This window comes from Neoarius graeffei, chromosome 8 (genome assembly GCF_027579695.1).
Source record: "Neoarius graeffei isolate fNeoGra1 chromosome 8, fNeoGra1.pri, whole genome shotgun sequence".
Lineage (NCBI taxonomy): Eukaryota > Metazoa > Chordata > Actinopteri > Siluriformes > Ariidae > Neoarius > Neoarius graeffei.
Window position 1 is genome coordinate 94,625,368 of NC_083576.1, and position 16,053 is coordinate 94,641,420.

Genomic DNA, 16,053 nt, shown 5'->3' on the forward strand with positions numbered 1-16,053 from the left:
AAGCTCCTTGGTGGCAAGGCACCGGGGGTGGATGAGATCCGCCCTGAGTATCTCAAGTCTCTGGATGTTGTGGGGCTGTCTTGGTTGACACGCCTCTGCAACATCACGTGGCGGTCAGGGACAGTGCCTCTGGAGTGGCAGACTGGGGTGGTGGTCCCTCTTTTTAAGAAAGGGGACCGGAGAGTGTGCTCCAATTATAGGGGAATCACACTTCTCAGCCTCCCAGGGAAGGTTTACTCCAGGGTACTGGAGAGGAGAATTCGACCAATAGTCGAACCTCGGATCCAGGAGGAACAATGCAGTTTTCGTCCTGGTCGCAGAACACTGGACCAGCTCTATACCCTTCATAGGGTGCTCGATGGTTCATGGGAGTTTGCCCAACCAGTCCACATGTGCTTTGTGGATCTGGAGAAGGCATTCGACCGTGTCCCCCGTGGTATTCTGTGGGGGGTGCTTCAGGAGTATGGGGTTCGGGGATCTTTGCTAAGGGCTGTCCGGTCCCTGTACGAACGGAGCAGGAGTCTGGTTCGCATTGCCGGCAGTAAGTCAGACCTGTCCCCAGTGCATGTTGGACTCCGGCAGGGCTGCCCTTTGTCACCGGTTCTGTTCATAATTTTTATGGACAGAATTTCTAGGCGCAGCCAGGGGCCGGAAGGAATCCTGTTTGGGAACCACAGAATTTCATCTCTGCTTTTTGTGGATGATGTTGTCCTGTTGGCTTCTTCAAACCAGGACCTTCAGCATGCACTGGGGTGGGTTGCAGTTGAGTGTGAAGTGGCTGGGATGAGAATCAGCACCTCCAAGTCCGAGGCCATGGTTCTCGACCGGAAAAGGGTGACTTGTCCTCTCCAGGTTGGTGGAGAAGTCCTGCCTCAAGTGGAGGAGTTTAAGTATCTCAGGATCTTGTTCATGAGTGAGGGAAGGATGGAGCATGAGATCGACAGGCGGATCGGTGCAGCCTCCGCAGTGATGCGGTCGCTTTACCGGTCTGTCGTGGTGAAGAAGGAGCTGAGCCAAAAGGCGAAGCTCTCAATTTACCAGGCGATCTACGTTCCGACTCTCACCTATGGTCATGAGCTTTGGGTAATGACCGAAAGAACAAGATCGCGGATACAAGTGGCCGAAATGAGTTTCCTTCGCAGGGTGGCTGGGCGCTCCCTTATAAATAGGGTGAGAAGCACAGTCACTCAGGAGGAGCTCAGAGTAGAGCCGCTGCTCCTCCACATTGAGAGGAATCAGCTGAGGTGGCTCGGGCATCTTTTTCGGATGCCTCCTGGACGCCTCCCTGGGGAGGTGTTCCAGGCATGTCCCCCCGGGAGGAGGCCCTGGGGAAGACCCAGGACACGCTGGAGGGACTATGTCTCTCGGCTGGCCTGGGAACGCCTCGGTGTTCTTCCTGAGGAGCTGGCTGAGGTGTCTGGGGAAAGGGAAGTTTGGGCTTCCCTGCTTAGACTGCTGCCTCCGCGACCTGGTCCCGGATAAAGCGGAAGAAGATGAGACAAGATGAGACATCTAAAACTGGAGGTTGCTTTCTTCCCGAATGGACAGAAACATTCAGTGGAATAATTATTGCTTCCAAAATGGGTGCTGAGTATGTCAACTGCACAATTTGTTGTAGAGACGTGAAAGTGTTTGCCTCTGGAATTTACGACATGATGGAACACATGAAATCTCAAATGCATGCGAAGAATGCAAACCAGAAAAAGAGACAGCTGTCAATTAATTTCTTCACGCAAAAGCAAACAGGAACATTGCTGAACAATGTGCCAAGTGAACCCCAAATTATTGGATTATGTGAGAAGAGACACTAAATTTTGTTGAACTGATATAGGGTTAAGAAAACACTGACTGTTGTTTAATTGAGTGTTAACAGTACATATGGATGTACAGAAATAAACCAGTGCATATATTAGGTAAGATCTGATACATTTTTATTATGCATGAAATATTAGTATGGATTTGGTATGGAAATTATGGATTTCTTTACCAGGGAGTACAGGTGAGAGCCGTGAGGGGTTGACATGTATGAGGGAGGCCTTTCCAAAAGAAGGTGTAACCTTCGTCTTCTTCTACCAGCGAGCTCTCCTCTGCTAGGCGTGTCTCAGAGAGTGTGGCTATATCTATGTTGTATCTGCCAAGCTCAGCTGCAATCAGTGCAGAGCGTCTCTCAGGGCATTCAGATTGGTCTGCGTCCAATAGTGTTCTGACATTCCAGCTTGCAAGGGTTAAGTTTATTCTCTTTTTGTTGTTTCGGCCGCATAAGTGGGACGCCACAGCAGGTATGGCCGCCTGCCCGTGGTTTGTTGGAGCGAACAATGTTTAGGCCACCTTTTCTAGGCCCTCCCCCAGCTTTGGGGTGGGCAGTGTGGACCCTGAAAAGGGCTGCCCAGACACTTCGGGTGCTGCCTTTGGAGGCTGTCGCTCCTCTCTCAGCCAGCCAACGACCATCATCACCGAAGCCGCCGTATGTGCAGGGTAGGAACTGGGAGCTTCCAGTGGCATCCTCACCTGCTCCCGTCACTCTGTCCCTGTCGCCGTGGGACTTGTAGAGATTCAGTAGATACTTCTGTGACACATGGACAATAGGAGTGAAGCATGTGCTTGGGAAGTTTTAAGTGTAGAGGGGGCTCACGAGCACAATCCACTGGCTTGGCCACCCTGGCAAGTGCTCCAGTGGCAGGGAAAACCGAGATGACTGGCTTGCCAGGGGGTTGCAGAGTGTCTGCTGTAGTAGTCGACTGCTGCGCTGACACCCAAGCGCTTGCTCCAAAGGGGGGGGGGTAAGGGTAGGAGGTAAGGGTAAGGGGGTAAAAGGGGTAGGGGGTACAGAGGAAAGGCAGGGTACGGGGGTGGTTACTGCCTTTCGTCTGACCTCTCGCCTGTAACCTGCCCGGCATGGTTGAACCTGCCGGAGTCCTATATTTGACCCCCGCCGGTATAGCCCACAGGGTCCTTGAGGCACTCAAGCCTCCCCACCATGGCAAGGTAGCAGTACGGGGAAAAAGTACAGAAGAGTTTAAAGACAGTCCACACTTAAATGTGCTGATGTCTCTCTCTCCTCTCTCTCTCTCTCTCTCTCTCTCTCCCATATATATATATATATATATATATATATATATATATATATATATATATTAGTGCTGTCAAAAATGTCGCATTATTAACGCGTTAACTTGACTCAATTTTAACGGCGATAATTTTTTTATCACGAGATTAACGCTCTGTGACATGATGCCACGCCCCGCACAGCCAGAGTCCTCTGCCCTCCCCCGAAGAGCCACGGTGCTCGGCTTAGGTTTCGTTTTCCCATCGGCGGCTCCAGCCCCACTTTGCAGTGGCTGTGACAAGACGTGTTAAGCTCTGCAATAAAAAAAAAACACATTGGTACAACCAGTGTTCGAACTATGCCGATATTTTCGGGGGGTCCCTTTTTTTTCCCTTGGGGGGGTGCTTGCGCTTGTCCCAGAGCGCTGATCTCCATCGCACGCTCACTTCGGATATGCAAATGCTTCCCATTACACACGATTGCTATGTCAATAAACATCATTTTGCCAATATTTTAGAGACCCCCCAACATTCCCCAAATCATGTTTTCAAGGGATCTCATGTCTGTTTCCGGGGATCTCGGATCCCCCGAGTACCCCTGTAGTTCGAATGGTGAGCAAGCCCATTCACTTTTTTATGCTGATAAGAGAATTACATGGTTTTTCATGTGACAAAAATGTGCGATTAAATTGCGATTAATTGCGAGTTAACTATGACAGTCGCGACATTAATCGCGATTAAATATTTTAATCGCTTGACAGCACTAATATATATATATATATGACCAAGTATAATATTTTTGTCTCATTTGTTTAACTGGGTTCTCTTTCTCTACTTTTAGGACTTGTGTGAAAATCTGATGATGTTTTAGGTCATATTTATGCAGAAATATAGAAAATTCTAAAGGGTTCACAAACTTTCAAGCACCACTGTGTGTGTCTGTGTGTGTGTGTGTGTGTGTGTGTGTGTGTTACATGAAGAAATAAACTTCAAAGTCATAGAAATTTATTTAAATTATTATTAAATTATTTTCTCCTCCTTAGCTTTATATCATAAGCATACAAATAACTGAAAAGTTTAATTTTATTCAGGGGCTTTGGATAAAAAAGTGAGCAGACTGTAAAAGTGTAAAAGATAATATTGTGATGAGAAACTGATGATTTACTGAGCGTGAGATTCACTTTTTATTAAAAATATAAAAACTCACTTAAATAAATTGAGATGTAGAGATCAGTCTGATGTTTCTCAGTGATCAAAGGGTTTTTCTCTGGTGTGAGCTGTTGCTTTGGTGGTGTTTGAGTGGTATGAACTGGGGTTTGTGTGGTGTTTGTGCAATATTTGTGTGGTATGAGGTGGTGTTTGTGTGGTGTTTGTGTGGTGTGAGGTGGTGTTTGCACGATATTTGAGTTGTATTTGGGTGGTGTTTGTGTGAAATTTGGGTGGTGTTTGTGTGATATTTGGGTGCTGTTTGTGTGATATTTGGGTGGTATTTGTGTGATATTTGTGTGGCGTTTGTGTGATATTTGTGTGTTGTTTGGGTGGTGTTTGCAATATTTGTGTGGTGTTTGGGTGGTTTTTGGGTAACATTTAGGTGGCATTTGTGCGATATTTGTGTGATGTTTGGGTGGTTTTTGTGTGATATTTAGGTGGTATTTGTGTGATATTTGTGTGGTGTTTGTGCGATATTTATGTGGTGTTTGTGTGATATTTGTGTGGTTTTTGGGTGGTGTTTGGGTGGTATTTGTGTGGTGTTTGTGTGATACTTGGGTGGTGTTTGTGCAATATGTGCATGGTATTTGTGTGGTATTTGTGCTATATTTGTGTGGTGTTTGTGTGATATTTGTGTGGGTTTTGGGTGGTATTTGTGCGATATTTGTGTGGTGTTTGGGTGGTGTTTGTGTGATATTTGTGTGGTGTTTGGGTGGTATTTGTGCAATATTTGTGTGGTGTTTGTGTGAGTGATATTTGGGTGGTATTTGTGTGATATTTGGGTGGTGTTTGTGTGACATTTGGGTGGTGTTAGAGTGATATTTAGGTGGTGTTTGGGTGGTGTTTGTGCAATATTTGTGTGGTATTTGTGTGGTGTTTGTGCGATATTTGGGTGGTGTTTGGTTTGTCTTTGTGCAATATTTGTGTGGTTTTTGTGTGATGTTTGGGTGGTGTTTGGGTGATATTTGGGTGGTATTTGTGTGGTTTTTGTGTGATATTTGGGTGGTGTTTGTGTGATATTTGGGTGGTGTTTGTGTGAGTGATATTTGGGTGGTATTTGTGTGATATTTGGGTGGTGTTTGTGCGATATTTGGATGGTGTTAGAGTGATATTTAGGTGGTGTTTGGGTGGTGTTTGTGCAATATTTGTGTGGTATTTGTGTGGTGTTTGTGCGATATTTGGGTGGTGTTTGGTTTGTCTTTGTGCAATATTTGTGTGGTTTTTGTGTGATGTTTGGGTGGTGTTTGGGTGATATTTGGGTGGTGTTTGGGTGGTGTTTGTGTGATATTTGGGTGGTGTTTGTGCAATATTTGTGTGGTGTTTGTCTGATATTTGAGTGGTGTTTGTGTGATATTTGGGTGGTATTTGTGGGGTGTTTGTGTGATATTTTGGTGGTGTTTGTGTGATATTCGTCTAGTGTTTGTTTGATATTTGTGTGGTGTTTGTGCAATATTTGTGTGGTGTTTGTCTGATATTTGGGTGGTGTCTGTGTGAAATTTGGGTGGTGTTTATGTGATATTTGGGTGGTGTTTGTGTGATATTTGGATGTTATTTGTGTGATATTTGTGTAGTGTTTGTTTGATATTTGTGTGGTGTTTGTGCAATATTTGTGTGGTGTTTGTCTGATATTTGTGTGGTGTTTGTGCAAGATTTGTGTGGTATTTGTGTGATATTTGGGTGGTGTTTGGGTGGGCTTTGTGCAATATTTGTGTGGTGTTTGTGTGATATTTGGGTGGCATTTGGGTGATATTTGGGTGGCGTTTGTGTGATATTTGTGTAGTGTTTGATATTTGTGTGGTGTTTGTGCAATATTTGTGTGGTGTTTGTCTGATATTTGGGTGGTGTTTGTATGATATTTGTGTGGTGTTTCTGTGATATTTGGGTGGTATTTGTGGGGTGCTTGTGTGATATTTTGGTGGTGTTTGTGTGATATTCATCTAGTGTTTGATATTTGTCTGGTGTTTGTGCAATATTTGTGTGGTGTTTGTCTGATATTTGGGTGGTGTCTGTGCGAAATTTGGGTGGTGTTTATGTGATATTTGGGTGGTGTTTGTGTTATATTTGGATGGTATTTGTGTGATATTTGTGTAGTGTTTGTTTGATATTTGTGTGGTGTTTGTGCGAAATTTGGGTGGTGTTTGTGAGATATTTGTGTGGTATTTGTGTGGTGTTCGTGTGATATTTGGATGGTATTGTGTGATATTTGTGTGGTGTTTGTGCGATATTTATGTGGTGTTTGTGTGATATTTGTGTGGTTTTTGGGTGGTGTTTGGGTGGTATTTGTGTGGTGTTTGTGTGATACTTGGGTGGTGTTTGTGCAATATGTGCATGGTATTTGTGTGGTATTTGTGCTATATTTGTGTGGTGTTTGTGTGATATTTGTGTGGGTTTTGGGTGGTATTTGTGCGATATTTGTGTGGTGTTTGGGTGGTGTTTGTGTGATATTTGTGTGGTGTTTGGGTGGTATTTGTGCAATATTTGTGTGGTGTTTGTGTGAGTGATATTTGGGTGGTATTTGTGTGATATTTGGGTGGTGTTTGTGCGATATTTGGATGGTGTTAGAGTGATATTTAGGTGGTGTTTGGGTGGTGTTTGTGCAATATTTGTGTGGTATTTGTGTGGTGTTTGTGCGATATTTGGGTGGTGTTTGGTTTGTCTTTGTGCAATATTTGTGTGGTTTTTGTGTGATGTTTGGGTGGTGTTTGGGTGATATTTGGGTGGTGTTTGGGTGGTGTTTGTGTGATATTTGGGTGGTGTTTGTGCAATATTTGTGTGGTGTTTGTCTGATATTTGAGTGGTGTTTGTGTGATATTTGGGTGGTATTTGTGGGGTGTTTGTGTGATATTTTGGTGGTGTTTGTGTGATATTCGTCTAGTGTTTGTTTGATATTTGTGTGGTGTTTGTGCAATATTTGTGTGGTGTTTGTCTGATATTTGGGTGGTGTCTGTGTGAAATTTGGGTGGTGTTTATGTGATATTTGGGTGGTGTTTGTGTGATATTTGGATGTTATTTGTGTGATATTTGTGTAGTGTTTGTTTGATATTTGTGTGGTGTTTGTGCAATATTTGTGTGGTGTTTGTCTGATATTTGTGTGGTGTTTGTGCAAGATTTGTGTGGTATTTGTGTGATATTTGGGTGGTGTTTGGGTGGGCTTTGTGCAATATTTGTGTGGTGTTTGTGTGATATTTGGGTGGCATTTGGGTGATATTTGGGTGGCGTTTGTGTGATATTTGTGTAGTGTTTGATATTTGTGTGGTGTTTGTGCAATATTTGGGTGGTGTTTGTCTGATATTTGGGTGGTGTTTGTATGATATTTGTGTGGTGTTTCTGTGATATTTGGGTGGTATTTGTGGGGTGCTTGTGTGATATTTTGGTGGTGTTTGTGTGATATTCATCTAGTGTTTGATATTTGTCTGGTGTTTGTGCAATATTTGTGTGGTGTTTGTCTGATATTTGGGTGGTGTCTGTGCGAAATTTGGGTGGTGTTTATGTGATATTTGGGTGGTGTTTGTGTTATATTTGGATGGTATTTGTGTGATATTTGTGTAGTGTTTGTTTGATATTTGTGTGGTGTTTGTGCGAAATTTGGGTGGTGTTTGTGAGATATTTGTGTGGTATTTGTGTGGTGTTCGTGTGATATTTGGATGGTATTGTGTGATATTTGTGTGGTGTTTGTGCGATATTTATGTGGTGTTTGTGTGATATTTGTGTGGTTTTTGGGTGGTGTTTGGGTGGTATTTGTGTGGTGTTTGTGTGATACTTGGGTGGTGTTTGTGCAATATGTGCATGGTATTTGTGTGGTATTTGTGCTATATTTGTGTGGTGTTTGTGTGATATTTGTGTGGGTTTTGGGTGGTATTTGTGCGATATTTGTGTGGTGTTTGGGTGGTGTTTGTGTGATATTTGTGTGGTGTTTGGGTGGTATTTGTGCAATATTTGTGTGGTGTTTGTGTGAGTGATATTTGGGTGGTATTTGTGTGATATTTGGGTGGTGTTTGTGTGACATTTGGGTGGTGTTAGAGTGATATTTAGGTGGTGTTTGGGTGGTGTTTGTGCAATATTTGTGTGGTATTTGTGTGGTGTTTGTGCGATATTTGGGTGGTGTTTGGTTTGTCTTTGTGCAATATTTGTGTGGTTTTTGTGTGATGTTTGGGTGGTGTTTGGGTGATATTTGGGTGGTATTTGTGTGGTTTTTGTGTGATATTTGGGTGGTGTTTGTGTGATATTTGGGTGGTGTTTGTGTGAGTGATATTTGGGTGGTATTTGTGTGATATTTGGGTGGTGTTTGTGCGATATTTGGATGGTGTTAGAGTGATATTTAGGTGGTGTTTGGGTGGTGTTTGTGCAATATTTGTGTGGTATTTGTGTGGTGTTTGTGCGATATTTGGGTGGTGTTTGGTTTGTCTTTGTGCAATATTTGTGTGGTTTTTGTGTGATGTTTGGGTGGTGTTTGGGTGATATTTGGGTGGTGTTTGGGTGGTGTTTGTGTGATATTTGGGTGGTGTTTGTGCAATATTTGTGTGGTGTTTGTCTGATATTTGAGTGGTGTTTGTGTGATATTTGGGTGGTATTTGTGGGGTGTTTGTGTGATATTTTGGTGGTGTTTGTGTGATATTCGTCTAGTGTTTGTTTGATATTTGTGTGGTGTTTGTGCAATATTTGTGTGGTGTTTGTCTGATATTTGGGTGGTGTCTGTGTGAAATTTGGGTGGTGTTTATGTGATATTTGGGTGGTGTTTGTGTGATATTTGGATGTTATTTGTGTGATATTTGTGTAGTGTTTGTTTGATATTTGTGTGGTGTTTGTGCAATATTTGTGTGGTGTTTGTCTGATATTTGTGTGGTGTTTGTGCAAGATTTGTGTGGTATTTGTGTGATATTTGGGTGGTGTTTGGGTGGGCTTTGTGCAATATTTGTGTGGTGTTTGTGTGATATTTGGGTGGCATTTGGGTGATATTTGGGTGGCGTTTGTGTGATATTTGTGTAGTGTTTGATATTTGTGTGGTGTTTGTGCAATATTTGTGTGGTGTTTGTCTGATATTTGGGTGGTGTTTGTATGATATTTGTGTGGTGTTTCTGTGATATTTGGGTGGTATTTGTGGGGTGCTTGTGTGATATTTTGGTGGTGTTTGTGTGATATTCATCTAGTGTTTGATATTTGTCTGGTGTTTGTGCAATATTTGTGTGGTGTTTGTCTGATATTTGGGTGGTGTCTGTGCGAAATTTGGGTGGTGTTTATGTGATATTTGGGTGGTGTTTGTGTTATATTTGGATGGTATTTGTGTGATATTTGTGTAGTGTTTGTTTGATATTTGTGTGGTGTTTGTGCGAAATTTGGGTGGTGTTTGTGAGATATTTGTGTGGTATTTGTGTGGTGTTCGTGTGATATTTGGATGGTATTGTGTGATATTTGTGTAGTGTTAGTTTGATATTTGTGTGGTGTTTGTGCAATATTTGTGTGGTGTTTGTCTGATATTTGGGTGGTGTTTGTGTGATATTTGGGTGGTATTTGTGTGATATTTGTGTAGTGTTTGTTTGATATTTGTGTGGTGTTTGTGCAATATTTGTGTGGTGTTTGTCTGATATTCAGGTGGTGTTTGTGTGAAATTTGGGTGGTGTTTGTGAGATATTTGTGTGGTATTTGTGTGATATTTGTGTGGTGTTCGTGTGATATTTGGGTGGTGTTGTGTGATATTTGTATAGTGTTAGTTTGATATTTGTGTGGTGTTTGTCTGATATTTGTGTGGTGTTTGTCTGATATTTGGGTGGTGTTTGTGTGATATTTGGATGGTATTTGTGTGATATTTGTGTGTTGTTTGTGATATTTGTGTGGTGTTTGGGCGGTGTTTGTGCAATATTTGTGTGGTGTTTGGGTGGTTTTTGTGTGACATTTAGGTGTTATTTGTGTGATATTTGTGTGGTGTTTGGGTAGTTTTTGTGTGATATTTAGGTGGTATTTGTGCGATATTTGTGTGGTGCTTGTGCGATATTTGTGTGGTTTTTGGGTGGTGTTTGTGTGATATTTGGGTGGCATTTGTGTGATATTTGTGTGGTGTTTGTGCGATATTTGGGTGGTGTTTGGGTGATATTTGGGTGGTGTTTGGGTGATATTAGGGTGGTGTTTGGGTGGTGTTTGTGCGATATTTGGGTGGTGTTTGTGTGATATTTGTGTGTTGTTTGTGCAATAATTGTGTGGTATTTGTGTGGTGTTTGTGTGGTATGAGGTGGTGTTTGGGTGGTGTTTTGGCAGTGTGATGTGGTGTTTGGATGGTTGAGGAGAGGAACACACTCGCGACCTGATCTCACTCGGCTTGTGTTTAAACACAGAACCAGCAGGGCAGTGAAGTGTGTGTGCGTGCAGACATCGTCAACACGCCGCTGTGTAAATATTTGTTGTTTCCTGGCTGAAGAGCGGCGATTTCAGCTGCTCCTGTGAAACAAAGCCATTATCCTGATTATCCCATTGAGCTCAGCGCTGCTTCCTCTCGCTGCTGTCACACAAGTTAAAATGGAAAGATTTTGTTTGCAGGTTTTGAGCATCAGCGTGACGCTGTGTAATTTAATCCACAGCACAGGGTTTGTTTATTCAGGAGCACAATAACGCACGCCAAGAGGTAAAGAATATTCCTGTATGAGTATAAAATATAACATCACAATTTAGAATTTAAGAATTAAAAGCAGTTCTGATACTCAGAGAAATCATTCATTTATTTTTTCTGTTATTTATTTATTTGTTTTTAAATAAACTCATAAACCACTAAACACAAAACAACAATAATTTACTATTGTTACCAATCGACATCAATAGTATTGCACTTTTTACTGTTCCTCTTAAAATCAGAGTTTCAGAAACAGAGCTGTGTGTTCTCTCTGTAGCTGAATACACTCTGCTCCAAAAGTAATGGCACTCTGAGTAAAAATGGATAAAAGAGTTGTAAATTTTCATTATATTTAATTCATATAGCCTCTAAAAGATATAAAATATTTCAAAGGAATTATTGGCACCCTGCCTTTAGCATTTTGTTCAACCTTCCAATGCACTGTTTCTACCTGGATCTTTACCAGGGGTGCCAATAATTATAGAGCTGATGATAACTCATGATCATGTTCTGCTCAGAACTTTCCCATGATTTGCTGTTACACATGAAAACAACAGGACATGGATTTAAACATGTTTTTAAATCATAAACTGGAAGCTGTATTGGTTTGTGTGTAAATATAAATCTTTATGTTTTTATCTCTTATTCTATAATTTAATCGTAAAATGCGGAAGGTTATCTGCTCTCACCTCACAGCTTTCACACAACAGGAAGGTGCTTCACTTCCACAGAGCAGAAAAAAAATCATCAGTCTGTTTATTTTAATGTTTCAATATTAAGATTTATTATTTAAAAAGTCACAGTATATTTTCACTCTCAGAGACCCTCAGAGATGTTTTATTCCCTGGAAGGGAATAAAACATAAATGTGATATCAAGTAAATATTTTTGTACATAGACTTATGTTCGTATTTTTTCAACCTCAGATTCTCTCTCTCTCTCTCTCATTCTGTCATTTGTGTGTCACTCATCACCACTGAATCACTGCCATTACAACACATTTACCTTTTTTTGTTTAATGGTGAAAGCTCTCGTGTTTTCATCACAGTCAGATGGATTTTTTTTTTTTTTGGGACCCAAATGAGCTGCGAGAGAAAAACAGAACAGAAACAGATGAATTAAGGTTCAGAGCTGTTTCCTGCTCCGGTCGAAATTCTGATGACACTGATGTGACCCATTGCTCACTCTGTGTGTGTGAGAAAGTGCTCCTGACCTTTCACCCCTGATGGTTATCCGCATGGCTGTGCGGCTGATTGGAGTCCACTTGAGCTAACAGCGTCAGTGTTCAGAGGTGTGCGCGCGCATCTTGTATTTTATGTGTTTATGGATGTTTATTCTCTGGTATTTATTTATTTTATATCTTTTTTTGCTTTCTAAAGTTTGCAGTTTGATATCTGATAAAATTCCTTTTTAATTTTAATCTTTTGTAATTTACATGAGACCCATCAGCTCTCTCAGCGTTCACACACACACACACACACACACACACACACACACACACACACACACACCGCTTCCAGAAGAGCAGAATAAATCTTGTAAACTTCTGGACTATCAGATAAAAAGAGATAGAGAAGGACACAGAGAGCAGATCAGTCTGTTTTCATCCACTTTTTCTCCCTTGTGTGTTGTCCTGCATCAGTGTCAGTAATGCAGTAGAGTTTCATCTGTGTGCGCGCGTGTGTAGCAGCAATGTTTACTGAAGGAGCTCATTAACATTAATTATATCACACGCACATCATGCACACACTTACTGCCATAAAACTCAAACACTAACAGAAGAATTTACCCACAACAACACTAACGACACCTGTGTCTGTCACCGCCATGTGTTTCATCCCATAATAATCATCAACACCACCGTGAAGTCCTTCTCTTCACATGAGATTCCCTTCTTCTTAATTATCTCATCTCATCTCATCTCATTATCTGTAGCCGCTTTATCCTGTTCTACAGGGTCGCAGGCAAGCTGGAGCCTATCCCAGCTGAATACGGGCAAAAGGCGGGGTTCACCCTGGACAAGTCGCCAGGTCATCACAGGGCTGACACATAGACACAGACAACCATTCACACTCACATTCACACCTACGCTCAATTTAGAGTCACCAGTTAACCTAACCTGCATGTCTTTGGACTGTGGGGGAAACCGGAGCACCCAGAGGAAACCCACGCGGACACGGGGAGAACATGCAAACTCCACACAGAAAGGCCCTCGCCGGCCACGGGGCTCGAACCCGGACCTTCTTGCTGTGAGGCGACAGCGCTAACCACTACACCGCCGTGCCGCCCCCCTTCTTAATTATATTAAAGTGTAATTATCTGAACAAACATGAGATTTACATCTGAACATGAGGAGTGTGTATGTGTGTGTTCATGTTGATGTTCATGTTGAACTCCTACAGCAGATTACTCTACTAATTATTCACAAAATTAATTAAATTAAATCAACACTCAGGTCTGTAAATCATCCTCTAAAAACCACTCAGGGAAACTATTTTACATTTAAAATACAACTTCAATTCCAAAAAAGTTGGGACACTGTGTAAACTGTAAATAGAAACAGAATACAATAATTTGCAAATCATAGAAGCCCTATATTTCATTGAATATAACATGAAGACAACATATGAAATGCTGAAACTGAGAAACTTTATTGCTGTTTGAAAAATATATGCTCATTATGAATTTGATGTCAGCAACACGTTTCAGAAAAGTTGGGACGGGGGCAACAAAAGACTGAAAAAGTTGTGTAATGCTGAAAAAACCTTAATTAGTTTAATTGGCAACAGGTCAGTAAGATGATTGGGTATAAAACGACCCTCCCAGAGAGGCAGAGGCTCTCAGAAGTAAAGATGGGGTGGGGTTCACCGCTCTGTGAAAGACTGTGTGGGCCAACAGTGCAGCAATTTAAGAATAACATTCCTCAATGTAAAACTGCAAAGAATTTGAGGATCACATCATCTATGGTCCATAATATCATTAAAAGATTCAGAGACTCTGGAGAAATCTCTGTATGCGAGAGACAAGGCTGAAAACTGACATTGGATGCCTGTGATCTTCAGGCCCTCAGGAGACACTGCATTAAAAGCAGACACGTGTCTGTAGTGGAAATCACTGTATGGGCTCAGGAACACTTCAGAAAACCATCGTCTGTGAAAACACTTCATTACTGCATCCACAAATGCAAGTTAAAACCAGATATAAACAATATCCAGAAACCCCGCCCCCTTCTCTGGGCATGAGCTGTTTTACGATGGACTGAGGTGAAATGGAAAACTGTCCCGAGGTCTGACGAATCAAAAGTAGAAATTCTTTTTAGAAATCATGGACAGCACATCCTCAGACTAAAGAGGAGAGGGACCATCCAGCTTGTTATCAGTGCACGGCCCAAAAGCAGCATCTGTGATTTTAAACAGCAAATGTTTAAAACTTTTGGAGCATTGTGAAGCACAAAATACGACAAAAGAGACCCCGAACTGTTGAGCGACTGAAATTGTATATCAGGCGAGAATGGGACAACATTTCTCTTTCAGAACTACAGCAGTTGGTCTCCTCAGTTCCCAAACATTTACAGAGTGTTGTTAAAAGTAGAGGTGATGCAACACAGTGGTAAACACGCCCCTGTCCCAACAATAACATTTCTCAGTTTCATCATTTGATATGTTGTCTTTGTATTATTTGTCTGTCCCTCTGAGTTACATGCTGATCCTGAGACCAAGATGCTGAACCTCTTCTGCTCCTTGGACCTGCTTGATCCATCCTGATGCTCTACATCTGGCTGGAGTCTCATCACATCGCTCCTGTGGAGGACGGCCCCCATATGGACAGTCGAAAGTCACACTTAGAAGACGCTCTGGACTCTTACAGTAATGCTCTGATGGTTTAGGACGACAATCCCCATGATAACTTTAGGACTGCAGTTGTCATGAACAGTTTTACACTCAAGTCTCCATCAATGAACAGTTTATAATGTCAACAAAACAGACTTCCTGTTAAACTATAATGTATTTCCTGGTGACACAGTTGTACTTTGTGACTCTATAGGACACGGTTACAGAAGTGAGTTATTTATAATCACGCTATCTGTTATCACCCAGATGAGGATGGGTTCCCTTTAGAGTCTGGTTGCTTTCAAGGTTTCTTCCTCGTGTCATCTGAGGGAGTTTTTCCTCATCACCATTGCCTCAGGCTTCATTATTGGGGATAGATTAGGGATAAAATTAGCTCATGTTTAAAGTCTTTAATTTTCTTTAAAGCTGCTTTGTGACAGTGTCTGTTGTTAAAAGTGCTATAAAAATAAATTTGACTATTATTTTCAATGAGATATAGGGTTTCCATGATTTGCAGATCATTACATTCTGTTTTTATTAACAGTTTACACAGCATCCCAACTTTTTTGGAATTGGTGTTGTATACATGGATCTCACTTTACACAACATCTAAAATCAGACCATTAATATAACTGGAATTATAAAAACACCAACACTTAAAAATCCTCAAACATAAATAAGCAGATTATCCTTCTGTTTATTGTCTGGTTTTTAAATTCAGATTAAAAAAGATTCAAATTTTATAATTTGATCTAACAGCTTTGTCATGAGATATTAATCAGATAAAATGCGTTTGGCTACCAGGCTAATGTAGCTAACATATAACGCTTATAGCCACCAGTTTAGCATTGTGCCAACAGCATTTCTAAATCACTGTGTGTGTGTTTTATTTTAACTTTCTACTCGCAGATGTGTCGCACCGACCAGAACAAAACCTGAGTCTCTGAGTCAGTTGTGGAAACTTCTCCTTATATGGTTGTGTGTGCAGTTTCCTGTCCTCATCAATGTGGGTTCTGAGAGCATCTGCAGGAAATCAGTCATATTGGTGGAGTGTTTGGGGCGTGAGAGAGATTGCGATGGAGAATCCTCTTGAAATCTACTTCATTATGTCTCATTATTACAGAGAAACCTCTCTCCAGCAGAGTGTATGTGTGTGTGTGTGTGTGTGTGTGTGCGCGCTGGTTAGAGCAGTAACCTCAGACCTGATCAATAATCTGTGTGACTTGTGACTGACCTTCATCCAGCTTATCGATCCACACCTCAGCACTTGGCCTTTAAATCTCTAATACGTGTGTTTACTCAACTTAGCAGGTGGGATGGTGGCGTAGTGGTTAGCACTGTCACCTCACAGCAAGAAGGTTCTGGGTTCAAA

At 41.6% G+C, this 16,053-nt stretch overlaps 1 protein-coding gene across 3 annotated transcripts in view; it reads left to right on the forward strand.

Moving 5' to 3' along the window:
* The window catches only part of LOC132891077 (protein inscuteable homolog), a 161,530-nt gene that overhangs the window by 71,748 nt on the left and 73,729 nt on the right, over positions 1-16,053 (forward strand). The gene's annotated exons all lie outside the window — the stretch shown is intronic.